The sequence below is a fragment of the Netta rufina genome, assembly GCF_964035555.1.
Source record: "Netta rufina genome assembly, chromosome: 3".
NCBI lineage: Eukaryota > Metazoa > Chordata > Aves > Anseriformes > Anatidae > Netta > Netta rufina.
In genome coordinates this window covers 64384402-64404359 of record NC_140125.1, presented here as the reverse complement: position 1 = coordinate 64404359, position 19958 = coordinate 64384402, and positions in this window count along the sequence as shown.

Below are 19958 nucleotides of genomic sequence, written 5' to 3'. Positions count from 1 at the left end.
TAGTAAGAGAAAATTTCCAACAGAAAATTCCAAATTTCCAACACTGGGAAAGAAAACAAACTGCTTACAGCCACATAGAGAGTTTTTCGTAGGAACAACAGATGAAAAGCAAATGTTGAGTAGGTAACAGACAAGTTCTAACAAGAAAATATTTTTCACTGGAAATGAGTTTTAATTACTCTGTTACTTGAACTCTGAGAAAGTTTGGAATTAAGACATTCAGGAGAAAGAAAAGAGAGAACAGGAAGCACAGAAGAAGTTTCAGTAGCACAAATCTCCCAGAGTTCAGTGTGTTCCAGATGGAAGATACACCAAGAGATCTGAGCGTTGGTCTCAAAGCATTGTTTTTCCTTTTAAGTTTTCAGAAAACATTCATGTATTGCTCACTTTTCTTTTATGATAAGGGATTTATGGGCTGACAAGAATTTCATGAAGTTCGTCAAGCAGAAGTGCAAAGTCCTGCACCTAAGGAGGAACAATCCCAGGCACCAGTACGTGCTGGATGCCACCCAACTGGAAAGCAACTCTGCAGGAAAAGACCTGGGACTCCTGGTGGACATCAAGTTGAGTAAACAATGTGCCTTTGCTGCTAAGTAGGCTACTGGCATTCTTGGTGGCATTAGGCAACGTATCATCAGCAGGTCAAGAGAAGTGTTCCTTCTCCTCCACTGAGCACTGGTGATGCGGTACCTGGAGTACTGTGTCCAGTTCAGGGCACCCAGTACAAGAGAGATGTGGATATACTGGAGAGAGACCAAGGTAGGGCCACAGAGACAATTAAGGGACTGAAGCACCTCTCCGTTGAGAAGAGGATAAGAGAGACTATTCAGCCTAGAGAAGAGGAGGTTTAGGGGTGAAATCTCATCAATGTCTATAAATATCTGAAGGGAGGGTGCAAAGGGGACAGAGACAGGTTCTTTTCAGTGGTGCTCAGTGCTGGGACAAGAGGCAATGGGTACAAACTGAAATACAGGAGGCTCCAACTGAACATCAGGAAGCACTTTTTTACCACGTGGTTGATAGAGCACTGGCACATATTGCCCAGAGAGGTTGAGGAGTCTCCCACCTTGGAGAACTTCAAAAGCCACCTGGACATAGTCCTGGGCAGCCTGCTCTGGGTGGCCATGCTTGAGCACCGGGTTGGACCAGATGACCTCCAGAGGGCCCTGACAACCTTGGCCATTCAGGGATTCTATGACTGTAGATTTTTTACCCTATGGTTTTTATCTTCTTTAAAATAAATGCCACTAGGATAAAATAACAGACTTCATTTTAGGTCCTACTAGTTTAAAAGCCACAGTCTTTATTGAGTGAAGAACAAAAGCCAACATGTCCAATTAATATCAGGCTCAAATTCTGATTAAGTGACCTGCAATTCACCTTTCTACCCTCATATTCATTTTCCATGGATAATTATTAAATAAACATCACATTTAAGCTGATCATCTTTTGACCCAAATATAATGCAGGGCTTTGGTAACTTTATACTTAAAAGGAAATAAAAAGGAAAACAAAATAAGGAACAGTTATTTTAATAACATACATTATAGCAACAATATTTGATAGAATTAAAAAATGTAATTTTTGGAAAAGGGTTAGTTTGAAATATATAGCTTAAGTAACTCAGAGGCCTCAGTCTTTCAGAAGTAGTCTACTAGGAACTCAGTGCAAAATGGGACTCTGCTGAACATAAGTATATGGCCAAGTCCCAGATATTTAGGATTAGCTCTTCAGCTGTGTCACAGTAAGTTCAAAATCTTCACAGAGCATGAAGACCCACTCGGAGCAATGATAAACTTAAATTCAATAGAATAGAAAACCAAGACTAAAAAGACATTGCTCAGATGGGAAACTCATTTCTTGTATCATGTATGCTTTTTTTTTTATATCAAAAAGAAAAGCCGAAGGCTTTCTGCACAACAGAAAATGTGCAATTTCTTTCACAAACATACATCTATGCTTTGTTTTCTTATTGTTGTTGACAGAGCCCTTCATTATGCCCTTAAAGAATCATTTTATGTTTATTTGTACTGTCTATACAGATTTGGAGACTTGTTTTATGAATTGCCAGAGGGCAATGTCTTTTTTTTAATAAAAGTTTATTACATTTTGATTGATTTCCCCGATATTCATTGTGCGTGCCTGTGTTACAGTTACTCATTTTTCTTCTAAAGCCTAAATTACTCTAACTAAAATACCAGAGGAGCACTGTAACTGTTAGCAATTGACAATGCAAAATATCTCTCAGCTTTATTTTTCAATGCAGATGTTTCCATGGAAAATCATTGAGGGCTAGTTTGCCAGGGCTCTTATTTATTAATTCATGGAAGTTTGCAAGAGTAAGTCATGAGTGAGAAGCACAAATGTGAGATAGAGCTTAGCCACCTGATCACATTACCACAAATTAACAAATTACTATGTCATCTGAACTGTGGTGGGGATGTTACATGTATCCATATGCAAGAAATTAACAGCAACAAATATATATATATATTAAAAAATAAAAATAAAAAATGATGGCTTATCTTAGCACATAGTGAAAGAAGCTTACACTAAACCCAATATATTTGTATTTTCCATAAGCTAAAATCATACATAGATACAGTCCCTATGACTTAACTGATGCTTGGTAACTTGCTGAACACCAATAATTTTAATATGATTCTGAAATACTTGCCAGAATGTCTTTTTTGCTCTTTCTCACTAGATAACTACATTATTTGCCATTATTCACAATTGTTCAGGGTAAGATTAAAATTGTATCAACACTTGGTGAGTCAATTTTTATCTCCCAACAGAGTTTCTGTCTTTAACTCATGTAACACTCTTAAAAAGTGGTAATGGCTTTTTAGAGGGTCAGAAAGGAATGAAATGAAACCTGAGGTGTGTGTTATTCCCTCGGTGCTAGACTGCTTCACATATTGCCTACGGGGCAGTTAGATCAGATAGACACACTGAATATAGTCTATAGATGAGTCTAGGGGAGAATCATTAAAACAGCATAGGCTTGCCTTCCATCACCACTACACTATTTGCAACCTGTTGTGTCTCAATGAACTCTACAACAACTGATTATTTTAGAGCTAGAGGTTGATGCTTGCTGAAGGACATAACTGAGCTGGCAGACTTCATCTTGAAGGGAAAGAAATTGGCAACACTTGCTCAGCAACCTTTGGTGAGCAGTAGTTAGGCGGTTTGACTTGAGCTGCTGAAGGGACAAAGCTGCCTGGCCCTGCTAACAAGAGATAGGAATTAAGCCATGAAACTAATGAACAGTAGAGGAGCCGGATAGCAAGGTTATGTTGTCCTTTGACAATTGAGATAGTCCTGGATTTTAATTCTCTGTCCTGCCTCCTGCACAGACAATAATGTCCATCAGAAAAGATTAAAACAGATTTCTCTATAGATGTACTGTCCTGAAAAAGCCCCAGTGCACACACATACCCCATGCCTTCCAATAATGAGTATTCAGTGTCTTGGGCAACCTAGATTTGACTTGAAGAATACTTTGCTTTGGGCAGAGATCAGAGAAGGTGACTTCCAGAAGTCTTTTCCAACATAAACTACTCCATGATTCTATGAATCTGTCCCTGTCAGCCTCCTCCAGCACTTGGCACCATGAAATAGAAGTGGCACCCCTGGGCCTTGTGCTGGACATGTTACCATACAAGTATTCTGGCAGCAGAGGTGTGGATTGAGAAGTGGGAGTCCTTTGGCCTTCCTAAAAGTGAAGAAATCAGGAAGAAGTGCTCCATTAGCAGGGAGAAGACTCCTGAAATCACCATGCTACAGAAAACAGCCAGTTCAACGTGTTTTTGAGTAGCTTGTTTCTCACTCTTTCTTTTGTGAAGGGATTTATATACATTGCTCTTATACCTCATTCCTCCTTCATAAGGGAGATAATATTCAATTATATAACATGCTGTAGGTAACAAATGCTTATGCTATCAGGTGCAGGCACTCTTGTACTCTTTTGCTTTGCTTTCTGCATTTTCCAGAGCTTTTTTGCCTTTTTTTTTTTTTTTTTTTTTTTTTTAAATCGACAGGCCTGTGTTTGATACAGAATCTGGAAATTATTTTGCTGCCAAAAGTGTACAAGTGAGGTAGGAGACAATCTGTGGGCTTCTGCTAGAGCAAACACAAAGAACCATTCTCTCATCTAGTAAAACAATAAGATTAGTCCTTTTATCATTAATTTTTTTGCTCTCCTTCACTGCTTTGTAAACACTGCTTGTATGACTTTGCCTCTTATCATCTACAAACTGAATCTGCTTTTGTTGAAGCAGTGTCAATCACAAGGGTTTTTCTACTCATATACTTAGTGATATGACTGATTGAAAAAGAAGACAGGCTTTCATTTGGGTCTGCAATATGTGACATACTCACTGCTGGAAACATAAGGGAGGAAGAAAACAAAGGGAACAATTCGGTAAAGCATAACCCAAAGTTCACTTGCTCTGTCAAGGAGATTAAGATTAAACTGAAGGAGGTCAAAGCTATTAACATTTAGACTACAGGGTATATAACAAGTTAGCATCTAGTTAGATATTGGCTTTCTAATTGGAGGGAAGCTTTCTTCTAACTTTTTTATGTAAACACCAGCATTAGCAAAAGCCTGGGTGGTCTCAGTACTGTAACCCAGTGGATGTATTTGATCCACATCTGCCTGCAAAAAAATGTCCTCTATGACCAAGCTTACATTTAAATTGTAAATAAGTCTCTTGATTCCCTTCTACCAACTGTGACAGCATTTGCAAAGGGAAAACTTCACAGGGATATTTCTGGGCTTGCTTTAAATTTGTTTTCCCAAATACCAAATTCTCCTTCACACCATACACTTTGTGACAATCTTATTTATGTTCAGCTCTTTCGACCAAGCAAGAAGATTACTGCAACCACCAGTAAGGAGCACAGATATGACTTGTTTGTTAATTAACTCCCATAGCAAAATCATTAGCAAAACCATCTTATATACAAGTCAGATACTTACTTTTGGAATATGGTTCCTATTTTTAAGTCACGCTATTCTCTGGTTTTATGGTGCTCTCTTTATAGTTTCTTGTTTTAAAACCAATGACAAGTGAAGCAGGATGGGTTACCAAGGAAAAATAAATTAAAGAACCATTAGAGACCTACCAGCAGGAAGGCTTTGGAAAGTGGTCTGGTTAAGCCTTTAACAGCACTGACCCAAACAAGCAGAACAATGACCATGTTTTAGCAGACTGAAGCCAGACCAGGTTAATTTCTCCTTAAACTACACCACCATATTTTCTGCGGATTAATATGCGTTTGCTTGGAATGTGACCAGCATAACAGCCATATTCTACAGGGGGGAAGAGTGCAGGCAGAATGAGTTTATGGCCTCCCCTCAGTATACTTTTGTTATTTCTAGTGTGGTCCACCTTCAATCTAGAGCTTCACTTCTGCAATCCTCCTGTCTTCCACAGGTTGCATTGGTACAGGAGATAGGCAAACATTCACAGGAAAAGGATTATGCAAATTTTGAGTGGGCAATAATCCTCAGAAATTCGTTTCAGCTTCTCTGTTAAAATTTGAACCATAAGTTTCTCTCCCACAAGACTCTGAAAGCTGCAGAGGGCTGTGTTCAGTGAGCTGTCCCATGAAAACACTGATACTATGAACTTCCCTGATCCTCTGGCAGTCTCTGTCATTTCTACTTAAAATGGTGGCATTTTGCAGCATTGGAGGAAGTCCTACCATTAAAATGTTGGTTTATACAAGTATCATTTTGCAACGAATAAACACAGTTCCTTAGTGAAGCAGTTACGGCTTAGGACTTTCTACAGACCTCTTAAGCCCAGAGGGGGAGCCTCACAAAGTGAAGAATTCAATAGGTATATCATCTTAGCTTTTAAAACCTATTGCAGTCCTTTGATATCAGGAATCCACTATGTGTTAAACTCAGTGACAGCACCACTGAGCACAGAGGGTCATCAAAGCTTTTCATGATGAATTGTTTAGAAGTTACATGTGACTGTTTCACACAAACCAAGCTTGGACTCTCCCAGTCTAATCTTTCTATCACCTGTCCATCACTCCATTCCTACTAACACTGCAACATTTCCACCATGAGAAGCATAAGCAGTCTGCCCAGTTCTCATTTTGCTAATGTTTTTGAAATGAGAATTTTTTAATGCACCACATTAACACCTCATTAGTTAATCAAGTTTGCATTGCTAAGCACACCAGTCTTTTGAGAGAAGAGATGATACAAAAGAAAATCAGAGAGAGAGTTTGCTTAAATAAAAACCTGTTTTTTGGGGGAGGATCAGAACAGTTTCTATTCAGCTTTTTGCAAGCAGCAAAAATAAAATGTGGCAAAGACTGACATGTATTCATGAAACATTTAGCACTAGTGATTTTACATTTTTCATCAAAAAAGTAATTTTACAAATCTCTGTATTCTAGGAGATGCATTTGTTTGAACATTTACAGGCCACAGAAAAATAAATATTTTATTATTATTAATTATAGTGATAGTCCTAAGTAAAAAAGGTTATTTTATGAAAAGCAGAAGATTTCGATGAGAAATGTAATACATTTTTGACAATAAAAAATAACTAATTCTGTTGAACATTGATCTAATTTGAAAGATGGAATCATAGCTGCACAGAAAAATAGGGTTTCAAATTAAAAAATACACAAGTGTATTGTAAGTGTCTATCATCAACACACCAACAATGAACAGAATCGTAAATGAAGTAGCTGCAAAGTGCTCTAAAAAATTCCTAGCAGGAAACAAACATAAAGAAGAACATGCTCAAAATGAGATCATCTTCTTTAACTCAGGGCATGGAGTTGTCTGTCATTTCTAACTTTGTCTCTTCACAACTACAATACAGAGCCAGATCCCAGATCCACTGAAATTAGCAGTAACTCCCACTCAAGAGCCAGTTTCCTGCTTCTGGGGTACATGATGTACTGAAGCCTGACACTCTGATCCACTTTACCATCTGGCAATCTATTGAGGAAGGCATCAAGTATAAAAAGCTGAGACAAGCACCATGTCCCTCTTAAAATGTCAGTTGGAGAGGAGCTGTTAAACATATTCCTCTTCTAATCAATCCGTCTTACTTGGGAAGCATTCTGTGGGAAGCCAGCTCTGAACTTTGAAAATTCTGTTATGCCGTCAAAATTAGGTAAAAGAAGTACTAGATAACTAGGAAATAGGTTCAAAGACATAAGTAATTGTTACCATGGATATTGCTGTATTACAAAAGAGGTACAAGAAGGTATATGTTTGTGGTGGTGGTTTGTTTGGTTGGTTGGTTGTTTTGTTTTTTAGTTAGTGTTGCTTTCTGTAAGTATTTACCAAACAAACAAGAAAACTATCTCATTAGGAAAGCATCCGTAAAATAAGAAGAAAAATAAACCATGCAGCATCAGCACTTCAGTCTAAATAGCATGGCTTGGAGTTTTCATGCCACTAAATTAACATATCCTTGGAATGTGCCATAAATGATGAACTTCTTAAAAAGTGCTGCCTCCAGCACTTCTGGAATGCTATATTGTATTATTTTACCCTATAGAAAATATCATAGACGTAGACTAAAAAAAAAACATTGGTAGCAACTTAGATAAAAGTGATTGTGATTTGTCTCTGTTTGTTATATATAATCAGAATTAAGTCCAGACCAGTAATATGTATTCTTGATGGATTGGAGGAGCTAATTTTGCAAAGCTGAAAACAATTATGAGCTAAATCAGTTGAGAGAAAGAAGCTAAACAGGAAATGTGGAAAATAACTGGAAAGTGTTTAAAAACATTTTACCAGTTTGGGATAAAATACATAAAAATAAATTAAAAAAAAAAAAATGAAGAAGGAAAAGAAGAAAAATAAGAAAAGATGTAGCTGGACTAACCTAAATGCTGACTTGGATAGAAATGAAAACAGCTATGCAAGTCATAATAACTGTAAAAAAGGCATTTATTCAGTCATGAGTATTAGACCAAAGATAATAACTACAGAAAAATTGATGAGGATGGAATCAAGAAATTATTTTTGTTCATCAGAGTTAAGGATAACAAGAAAGATTTGGGGTTTTGACAACATGGAAGTGTAGCCATATCAAGAACACATGCAAAAATCTGTATGTTCTGTAAACAAATCCGAAGTCTGGAAAAAAAAAAAAAAAAAGGCAGATAAAATCTGTTCATAAGAAGTCAATGCACTGTTGTACATTCTAGAAGTAAATAAGGAGAATGTTAAATAGCAAATCAAGTCCACAGATCTAGATAATTTGCAACAAAAAGCTGTAAAAAAGTTGGCTGAAGAAATTACAAAACCATGAATAGTACTTTTTGCTAATTATGGGGACACTGGAGAAATTCCAACAGACGGGGGAAAAAAAAAAAAAAAAAAGCCAACTTTGCTCCAATATGTTTTTTAAAGTTTATTTGCAACCCAGGCAATTACAGCCCTTTCAGCCTGAGCTAAAAGGATAAAATAATATAAAATAATATAAAAGGAGGATTCATTTAACAAAGAACTAGAGGCACGTAATGTAATTAATGCCAAGCAAAATGGTTTAACTGAAAATGAAATTTCCTGTGAGTATGCCTTTAAATAATAATAATAATAATAATAATAATAATAATTTTTTAAAAAGTGTTTTGTCCTTAGGAGGTAAAGAAAGGCAAACATAGCCAGGAATGTATAAGACAAGATAGGACAGCAAAATACTTTCCTTCTGAGTCTCCAGAGAGAGAGAGTTTTTTTATAAGAGACCATACAGATGTGAATAATCCTCCACGCAGAATAAAGCACTTTTGAAAAGTGGATCCTACATCTTTTGCAGCAGCACTTCAACCCCTGAAGTTGTCAGAGTGTCTTTTTTTATCCCTGGTTCTTAATTTCAACTCTCTCTTTTCCACACCGCTATTCAAGCAAGGTTTACCTGGCACTGAAGCAGGGAATAGAGGCTTTACTGAGCTTAGTATTCAGTTCACTGAGGAACTTTCAGCACAGAAAGGTCTTCTGTATTAATACGCCTTTGAAAGGGTAAAATCCTAACCAGGTTACACAGCTAATAATTGGGACAACTTGCTAACTGGTTAGGGTTAACTATGTGTAACATTGGCATTGATTTATGACTGTCAGGTTCATAGGTTATTTAGATTGTTCAATTTAGAACTTTTACCCAGCTTTCAATTGAACATTTTGAATCAGGTGTTCAATGGATTGATCAATACAAAGTACAATAGGTCTCTGTACTGCTCCATAAACAAAGTTGATTTTTATAGCTTTTGTGTGATTTAAACCTTTAACACTTTAAACCATTCTGCAGCACTCTTGCCATGTAACCATATGCTTCTCTTCACTTTCCTTAATTCACATCAGATTGTGATTTAGCAACATGTAGGCCAACAAAATCCTCTGTGTGCCTTGAGGGCCTGAGCCTGCAAATGTGTATGCATGACTGCATGCAGGTAGATAACTCTTTTGATCCCAGTGAGACAACTCATATATAAATCCCTGTTAAAGTGAATTAGTAGTAAGGGAAGGACTGACATTTGAATATTGAGCTTTGTGGTTAATAAGAGCCTTCGTAGGAGCCAGAGGCCAAAGGGAAAGTCAGGTCTCATATGTTAAATGTGGCTTGTTTGATTTGCACATTTTTTTTCCCCAAATCAAATTCCATCCCCCAGAAATCAAGCTCACATCTCCACCTCTGAAGCCTGCCCCCCACTTCATGACTGTACATATCAGTACTGTACAGTTGGTAGAGGACAGCTGATGCCCACCTTCCAGCTGAATGTGATGCCTTGTTCAGGGAAGAGAAAACAAATCTTATGAGAGTGAAATTTGGATGCAGTCCTGAGGGATACACAGCCTGTAGAGAACTGCTGAATAGCAAACTACTGTTCTGTGTCACAGTGCTTGAATGAACCCACTAAACACTTCATCCTCTATTGCATAAACTAGTCTACTGTTTCCTTACAAATATGCAAAGATAATGCTTTAAAGGTCTGGAGAAGGAAAATTTCAATTCATGTTTTGGGAAGGACCTCATTTTTGCTGCTGCTTGGAGTACAGATGGCAGAGCAAGCAAATCCCAGTTCTTCTGTTTTGAAACTAGGGCTGCTCTCATGCAGGAGCTGAAAAGGAAAGATATACCCTCACTTTCTTTCCTCAGCACCATGTCACTGACCTCCCATTCACACATGCACACCCATCACCCTGTTCTTGAGTAAGTGTTGCTGGTCTGGCTGACCTTCACTGGAGATTTCTCTTGAATGAAGAGAATCCATCTGACTAAATACCCCTCAGGCATGTGAAAAGCTCATAGGGATAACTGATGCAGTCAACACATGGAAGATTTTACTGTGTTACCCTTAAGGTAAGAAGCAGATCTTCCTTAAGCACTTAAATAGCTACAAATGCTTTCAACTCAGGACTGGTATAAGATAATAATAAAAATAACCAGTCCTTCTTCAAAAATAGCAGGAGGAAAGGGAAGGGGTAGCCCTCTGAGCTGTCACCACAATCCTCCTTTTATCTCACATACTAAAAAGGAATAGAAAATGTGAAGCAGTTGCAAATGTCTTAAAGAGCAAGTTAAATGATTACCACAGGCTGGGATCTTTTAGTATCTGTTGAGCTGAGTGTCACAGACTACACACATTCATGCATTTAACACAGCTTTAAATAGTATACATAAATGCATGTCACTGATCGGTGACATTAGAATGAGGCAAGTACTCTTACTTATAAAAATATCCTCCTTCTGTGTTGTTGTTCCACCATGAAAAAAAAAAAAAAAAAAAAAAAAGCCACATTCTACATCCTAGGCCCTAGGACCCAAGCACCTTCCTTTAGCATCAGCCCCTGAGCATCAGCCTCTCTGAGAGGAAGAGCAGATTCTGGAACAAATTCATTTGTCTCTGGCCTCAGAAGCTGCATTTTGAATGAGCAGCTTTCTTATTTTCTTACACCATCAAAACCTGCAAAAAGGAAATGAATCATGTTTTGATTTCTGCAAGAAGCTGGGGATTGTGCAGATTATTTCCTGCTACATTATAAGGAGAAATGCTTACTTTCATAAATAATGCAGTTATCTAGAACTGTAGACAAATAAAAGACTTCTATCTACTAACTATCAAATGCAGAAACTGATATTTTTCGGTATTTTGATATGTTGGTATTTTGATATTTTTGATATTTTGATAATTTTTGGTCTGTTTTCCCATGTGCCTGGTGACAGGACGAGGGGGAATGGGCTTAAGTTGCGCCAGGGGAGTTTTAGGCTGGATCTTAGGAAGAACTTCTTTACCAAAAGGGTTGTTAGACATTGGAATGGGCTGCCCAGGGAAGTGGTGGAGTCATCATCCCTGGAAGTCTTTAAAAGACGTTTAGATGTAGAGCTTAGGGATACATTTAGATGTAGAGCTTAGGGATATGGTTTAGTGGGGACTGTTAGTGTTAGGTCAGAGGTTGGACTCGATGATCTTGAGGTCTCTTCCAACCTAGAAATTCTGCGATTCTGTGATTCTGTGATATAATTTAACCAACTGAAAACCAAAAAAAAAAATAAAATAAAATAAAAAAATCTTCTGTTATGAAGCTACCTTCATAAAATAATAACTTGTTATGAGAAGTTGCTTTAACACAGCAGTGACATTAACAGAAGAACTGTATGTGTCTGGAATGAGATTTTACCTGAAATAATATTCAGCAAATGAAAAGAATCATTAAAATATATTTCAAGCTATTACTAGAACAATCCTTCCAAATAATTTTTATCTTGCCATATTCTTTCAAAAATTCGGTGCAAATTTTGAGGGAAAGAGTACAGACAATCAAGAAACAGGTTAGCATCAAAAGAAAATAGTCTTGCTGCTGACTTGAAGATCCATAACAGGTTGTGGTGAATCTTCTCACGGTAACTGACAGTCACATCATTCTGTCAGAAAATGACATTAGCTGATGACAGCAGAGCTATTATATCATTTCACATGTCCCTATCCTAGCTTGACTGCAGCATGTCAGGATGCTCCTTCTAGAGCTACACTTACATGCTACATTTGTATAGTGTTTAGCACAGTGGGCTCCTCTTCAACTCTTAGGGATCAAAAACACTAAAATTCTGATGATGATGATCGTGCATATGTTGCTTTTCATTCTGGAAAAGGTTGCTAGATTGTCACTAAAAAACAAAGAGAAGTAACAGATGGAAAGAAGAAACAGAAATTTCCACAATCATTTGTTTCAAAACCCCTACAGAAAGTTCTCTCTAAGCTTCCCAGCCATGCTTCTGCCAACAAGCTCATAGACACAAGTGATGCGTTATAAGCATCACTGCCATTTTAGTTAAATTTTAGCTGAAAACAGGATTTAGCTGAAAACAGGATTTACCTGAAAACAATCTTACCTATTTTTCTTTGCTTAGAATACTGCAATGTTTGATTTGAACTTTTAAAATCAAAACTGCTATAAGAAAATATATTAGACAATTTTTTTAATATATATTGATTTACAGACATGCAGATGAAAACTATAATCAATTTGTCCCATTTGGAAATCCTGTTCTTGATCAAAGTTAGAATAAATAATAACATTTACTAATTTAAAAATTCGCACACTGATTCCTTCAAAAGTCTTTGTACAAAACAACTTCAAATGCTCATATCCCAAAGATCTTGAAGTTCACTTTTCATAGCTCCGTCATGTCCCTAAAAAAAAAAAAAAAAAAAAAAAAAGTTAATTAAGCAAACATGAGGCCAGCCAGTGTCCAGACATTGATTCTGAAATTCTGGCACAGTGCTCTTTTAGAAACTCTTCATTATTAAGACACCATTGATTAAAAGTAACTGTCCTGCAGTATTTCAAATCTACTGACGTCTGTTATAAATTTCCCCTTTCTGCACTGGAACAAAAGATGCAGCCCTACACTTAAAGGAACTGAATTTTGTAGCCAGGCAGTGTAACTTGCCAATTCACTTGATCCGTAAAACATAATCTGCACACATGGACCATATTACAGACATTTCAAAGGTGAATGAAAAAGAGTAGTCTAGTGAATAAGGAACGTAGGATACAGACATATCTTGCAAATCTTTTCCTAAACAAGTATCAAATCTTAAAATTAACCCATCATTGTACCAAATGGTCTCAGCCAGCTACAAAATGATCCTACAATGACTTAAGCAAGGCCAACTCTCTTGAAATTCAGTCTCACAGAAGGATCTCTGCTATAGCAAAAATGATAGCCTATGAAGTGAAATGAAACATTAGCATGTAGACATAGACAAAACTGCCTGGGATGAAAACCTACATTAAGTTCATGGCAGCTTCAAACAGAAAACATAGAGAAAACTGAAAAGTCTCACTTCTAGTTACTCACCAGTAAGATGAAAGATCAGAGAAACTCATTTTCAAATGGCATTTTCTGGATAACAAAGAATATTCCAATGAGAAAAACAGCTGAGGGAAAAAAAAAAAAAAAAAAAAAAAAAAAAAAAGGAAAATTTCAGTGAGAAAATAACAGCTCGGAACTAAGATTAAGAAATATAAAAATATGTACCATTGCTTTATAAACAGCACTGAAATAGTTCAAGAAAGGAAGGTATTGCTGAGAAGAATGCATCTGCTGGATAAAATTCTGGATCATCTGACGATACACAAGAGCCACAAATTCGCTGAACCCAGGTCAGTCCTTTATTACGAGAGAGACTGTTTTGAGAACTGTAAAGCTGAATTGGTTTAGTATCTGGTAAGAATATCTCAATCCTTTTTTCCCACATGGTTTGCCCTTCACAGTGGAAGTGTTACCTTTTCACATACAGTGCAGAGAGCTTGAGAATGGCAATGAGCATCAAGCTGACATTTCTGTCAGTGGCTGGGTTTCCAAATGTGGACATGCAACCATATGTACATACACTAATCAAGGCTCCCTCTTTCCACAGGGGCCTGCTTAGAGAAATAAATGATAGTAGGTTTCATGCTATGTTGCTTAGGGAATAGAGAACAGATGGAGACAATTGAATTCCCAGGGCCTATGGCTGCTAGGGGATTTCCCCATGCCACTTAAGTCTTTGAAATAAGACAAGAAAGTTTTCTAAACCACAGAAAGAAAACTTTTACTCCCTAGTAGCTTTTTCATTTATTTAGAAGACTCTTCCAGCAGAGAAAATACTTCTCTGCAGCAGAGATAATAACTGCCCCAAATCTGTGGAGAGATCCCATGGTGTACTCCGTGGTTGTCCTGCCAGTTTCCTTTTTAGCTAAACCACAAAAGATACCAGCCATGAGAAAGCATATTATTCTGATGTTTTGAACATATGTGTGGAGAATATTAACTTGTCCCTTTATTGACTAATTACACCTTTTAATGCCAGTAAGAAAATAGCTAGGTTATGCATTTCTTCTGAATGGGATGGACTAGTAGAACACAGGACTTGTAAATCATCCAGTTTGGAGGAGCTTCAGCAGCTGTATGACTGCACAGATCTGCATCACAGTAGAAGTTAATTGCATTGTGTTTAGTCGTGTGAACAGAAACACATAGACAGTGCTTCTTTAGAGAAAACACGTGTATTTTGACCATAGTAAATCTATTATTGATGACAGTTGACCACTGGATTGAAATATCTCACTTGATGAATCCCTGAAAGCCAACAGGACATGGCAAGGTAGCTTAGTGATTAGCACACAGACCTCAGAGAGGCGTGGCTGTCCTGAGGCCGATGAGGTGATGTCTAGGGACACGGCCATCCACACCCACTAGCTTCCTGCCAGGCAGGACTGCTGCACATTTCACTGTGAACAACTGCAAATCAAAGGGTGTAACGAGGAGGGGAATGAACACAAGTCAACAGGTACCAAAGCCTTATGTTTAGAGCCATGGGTCTTGCTTTCCTGCTCTGTTCTGCCTTATAAGAATGCACTAAGAGAACAAAGGAAGACAATGTTTAAATGATTATTTAAGCTATGGCAGAAGAAAAAGCAACAAAAGTAGTGCTGGGGGCCTTTTGGCTAACAAAGCAGTTAGCTGCTCTTTTGTTGACTCAGCTTAAAAGAGTGAGAAATGTTTGTATTTATTTTAGGAAAACATCAAAGCAGCATCCTTCCAATTCTGATCGTAGCCTTTGGGTACGACAGTGATTACTGCAAAAACAGATCTCTTTTGATCCAGCTGAGCCAATAATGTTGAATTTACTTCCTGAAATACTCCCAGTTTCTCTGGTCTTTCTTATTCTACTCTGTCCAGTCAAAGGGCAGAAGGCAGTTGCAGCCCTGAAACTAAAGTTTGCAGTTTAAAAGTATTGGCAGATTTTTATTTTTACATTTATTTTTATTTAATTTCTTTTCATTTTTTCTAGGGACCAGGTTTCTGGTCCCAGTGCAGATCTGAAAGGGGGTGGGATTTAATTGTATTATAAACACCTCTGCAGGAGGAGGAGTGTGAAGAATATTCCAACATTAAAATACAATGTCTTCTCTATCTTTTCACTAGCACCTTCTCATTTTGCTTGCTCTGGCTCCTCAGAATTTCTCTGGTCCTGCTGAATATGAGTGGATGCAGGCTGTGTCAAACCAAAGCTTTGAAATGGAGTCACAGCCCCTTCCTGAGAAGGCTCATCCAAGTGCTGTCTTCCATACCAGCCAGCAAAATCTCACTTTATACTTTGAGATTGTCTCAACTCCAGCCAGGAGCCCCAAGAAGAAGACAGGTCCCTAACACAAGTGATTGTTTTCACCAAAATCAGTGCAAATCCCAGCTTATGGCACAAAATCCTCTTTTTTTGCAGGTGAGGATAAAGATAGCACATATTCCAGGGGCACAAGATAGTGCACACATACCTACCACCCACTACTGTGTCCATAGCCCTCCCTCCCAGGACCAAGCAGCAGTAGTCAGGGTCTGAACACTGGCTCTCTTGGTGTGAAATTAAGCCAACACAGACAGGCAAACTTTTTGTGAAAGAAGACACAGAGCATTTAGTCTCATGGCTTTCTCCACTCACAGGTAGTATTTGTAGGATCGTCCCTCCTCCAGCACAGCCTGCCACACAGGTGTCCCCAGGGGCTGCCCAGCAGGATGGGAGAGGAGGCCTGCAAGGACTAGGGAGATGGCAAGAGGTGGGAGCTGTTCATCTCCTTCTTTTACACTCTGGCCCACTGCACAGGAAAATTAAGCTGCACCAGAAGGCAGCGCATGAAAATGGAGAAGTATAAATTACCTCTTCCTTGCACAAATGAGGAGGGAGAGGCAAGACAAACTATGCTGCTCACAGGTCCAATTCCTTCCTTGTGTACTTCCTGGAGCAATGCAGTTATGTGCCTGCCTAATAGCTCAGCCTAGCTCCAGGTAAGCTGTCATTAGTTTTCTTAGAAAATGTTCTAGCAGTAAGATACAAAAAGTGGGTAAAATTATTCAGTCATTAGTAGTGAAGAATGTATTAGTACCAAAGGGAGAGAAGTAGAGAGAGAGGTGTGTATATATATGTATATATACACACATACACATATAAATATATGTACAGGGTATGCACATTCACACATACACACAGATTCATAAAAATTCATAAATGTCATTTTCTGTAGGGGTTGGAACAGAAAGAAAAAAGAAGGGGGGGAGTGTACAAATTTAATAAGTGCAGACATAATTGCCATGAGTAAATGTTAATGCATAGGGATGAACTTTTTTTTTTTTACCTTATACATATTAATAGGCTTTCTCTTTCAGAAAGAATGACATCAGACATTGATAAATTTGACAGAAGTGAAAGGAAAAAATGGTCCCACTATTAGGAACACTCCTGCGGTGGTGTTGAACGGTGTCTTTGATACATCAGCCTTCAGTCTCCGAGCACATTCGTATTAACTCACGTGTACACCCAGAATTCAAATGAGATGCTTCTTTAGATGCTGACTTTTAGCAGCAGTCCCACCAGACATGTTGGAATCAAACTCACAGTTTCAGAGTGTGGTATAGTATAATTTTCTCAGTACAGTTTGTGCCTACTGACTCTCTCAGAAGATTAGAGAAAGAGGCAGTGTATAGCAGATCGTTAAAGAGCCACACAAGGCTGAAGGGTGAAAAAAATCTTCAATGAAAAACCTGCTCAGTGCAGACATTCTCCTACACTAAGAGATCAGTGCAGAGCTGTATATTTAATATTGCTGGAAACAGGATGGCAAATTGCCTGAAATGGATTCACTTAAAGGCAAACAAGGGCTAACCATTGATGTCTGAATGCTGGTACATTGCCACAACATGGATGCTCTTTATAACCCTTCAAGAAGCCACTGTAAAAACAGGATTACACACCTGCAATGTATGTGTATGTTTGGAAACATCATACCACTACTAAAACTGTCCATTGTGAATCTCCCAGTACAGCCAGCATAGCCAGAAGTGTCACATGACCTAAGATTCACAGCAAGCCTGGAAACAAATAAAAAGCTGAAGTCATGCATCTTTTTCTCATTAGCCCATTACTTTTTAAGAAGTAGACATTGGGAGGCTGAGTTTCTAAGATGCAAGTTAATACTACTGACACACATTTCTGAGCAGCTTCAAACCAAAATAAATAAATAAATAAATAAATAAAAAGAGAAGGAGGAAAAAAAAAAAAAAAGGAAAGTGGAAAATTGCATACAGAGAAGAAGCAGAGATGAGTAAATATATGTGAGAGAATATGGATGCATAAGGGAAGTAAAGAAAATACAGAATGGTAAAATGGAAGACAATAAAAAAATTGTAAATAATTAGAGGCCACAGAGGAATGTATCCTGGAAAATTTGGTCTATTACAAAAAAAAAAAAAAAAATCTTTTGAGATCTTGTTTTTACAGAAATTTTAATTACTCCAATTTTTATAAAATATTTTCCCTTCTACAGACAATAGGAAAAGCAAGATAATTTAACAAATCAAATTAAATCAAATTTTCAATAACCTTCTTCCCCTCTTTTTATCTACCAGCTTGCAAGCTCTGCAGACACACAGACACAGAAACAGGATATAAATGTCTACCTTTCCATTCATCACAGAAAAAAATAAAAGAAAAACTGGTCTCTTTTTTATTTTATTGTTTTGTTTCCTAGCAAAAGTTAAAAATATTTGTAGGTTCCTTTCTTTTTATTTAAAAGAAATAAACAAAAAAAAAGTCAAAATCTCGTCTGGTAAGCAAATGCTGGAAGGATAGGATTTATATTTTTATGTATTCTTTTTTCAGATGTTTATCATAAGACAGCTGGCAAATTAATTTTCATGTGTAGCCAAGGTGATGACTGCTAGTAAGAAACATCAGATCTTATGTGCAAAAACAAGCATTTCAGCCCACTAAAGACAAACAGTTTTTATCAAATCTATCATATATATAAATCTCTCAATGCCTGCTATTGCAGCGTGCCCTGTAGTTAGATAATCAATGTGATAATATTCCTGTTAGCTGTGGGGACATTGCACCTACCAACAGACTACTTAGAATAATTAAAAAAAAACTGGCTGAAGGGTTGAGCAGGCTACTTCCTTCTCCTAGTTAAGTCTCACAACCTTATCCTAACATAAGTGAAACAAAGCAAGAGTTCTGTTTCTTAGCAGAGGCCACAGAAGAATAGAGCAACATTTTAAGAGCTCCTGTTTCTACACAACAATTTGCTTCCTGTAATGGACAGAGGTGCTATATTTAACTGGTAACAACCACTTTTACTCTGAGCGAGAAATAATCTGCAACAACTAATGCGTACAACTGTTTTACTCATCCATGGATACTCATTCTGCTTTTCCTGTAGATATCCATTTACTCTATGTTTTCAGTGGCTAAATGCCAAGAAACTCATTTTATGCTCAATAATTTGTTGCTAATCAGTTCTAATCTGTTTGGGAAAGTGCCTATAGTTCCAGCACAAAGACAGTTGAGCCAGTTCAGATTCGCTGGTAGTGACCACCCATCGCTGCATGCAGCTCAGAGGCCTGCTAGTGAAAATCAGCTCCTCCATGGGACCCGCCCGGGGGTTCCCTCATTGGCTTTGTTGCCAACAACTGATACAGCATGGGTGCTTTTTGAGATTTGGGCATTTAAAATAAGAGTAAGAAATTAATTATGGTGATACTTGTATCTTTCTCACTACTCGTATCTGTCAGAACACCAGTCATTACAGGCTTACCACTTCAAAGCTTGTTGTATGCCTCTTTTGGGCCTCCTGTGGCCTACTGAACTGAAAAAAAAAAAATAAAAAAAAAAAAAATGTGAAAGCATTATAAGGGAGGCACACATCATGCCAGGTTTGCTTCATATTTATGGCAGTTGAATTTCCATTGGGCAGGTATCTCTCACTGCAGTTTTATACAGGCAATGATTAGGAGCAAAATTCAGATACTGTAGTCTACAAACATGACAACACTTGGAAAATTGATGAGATTAAGTACACCCTTAGCAAGTTTGCAGATGACACCAAGCTTAGTGGTGTGGTTGATACAACAGAAGGAAGAGCTGACATTCAAAGGGACCAGGATAGGCTGGATAAGTGGGCCCATGTGAACCTAATGAGGTTCAACAAGTCCAAGTGCAAAGTGCTACACCTGGGTCAGGGAAATCCCAGACATGAGGACAGACTGGGAGAAGAACTCATTGAGACCAAATCTGCAGAGAAGGACTTGGCAGTTCTGGTGGACAAAAAGCTTGACATGAGCCAGCTGTGCATGCTTGTAGCCCAGAAGGCCAACTGCATCCTGGGCTGCATCAACAGAGGAGTGACCAGCAGATCAAGGGAGGTGATTATCTCCCTCTGCTCCACCCTTGTGAGGCCCCACTTGGAGTGCTGCATCCAGTTTGGGGACCCCAGCACAAGAAAGATGTAGAGCTGCTAGAGCAAGTCCAGAGGAGGGCTACAAAGATGATCAGAGGGCTGGAGCACCTCTCCTAAAGGCTTAGAGGGCTGGAGAAGAGAAGGCTCCAGGGAGACCTCATTGTGGCCTTGCAATGAGGTT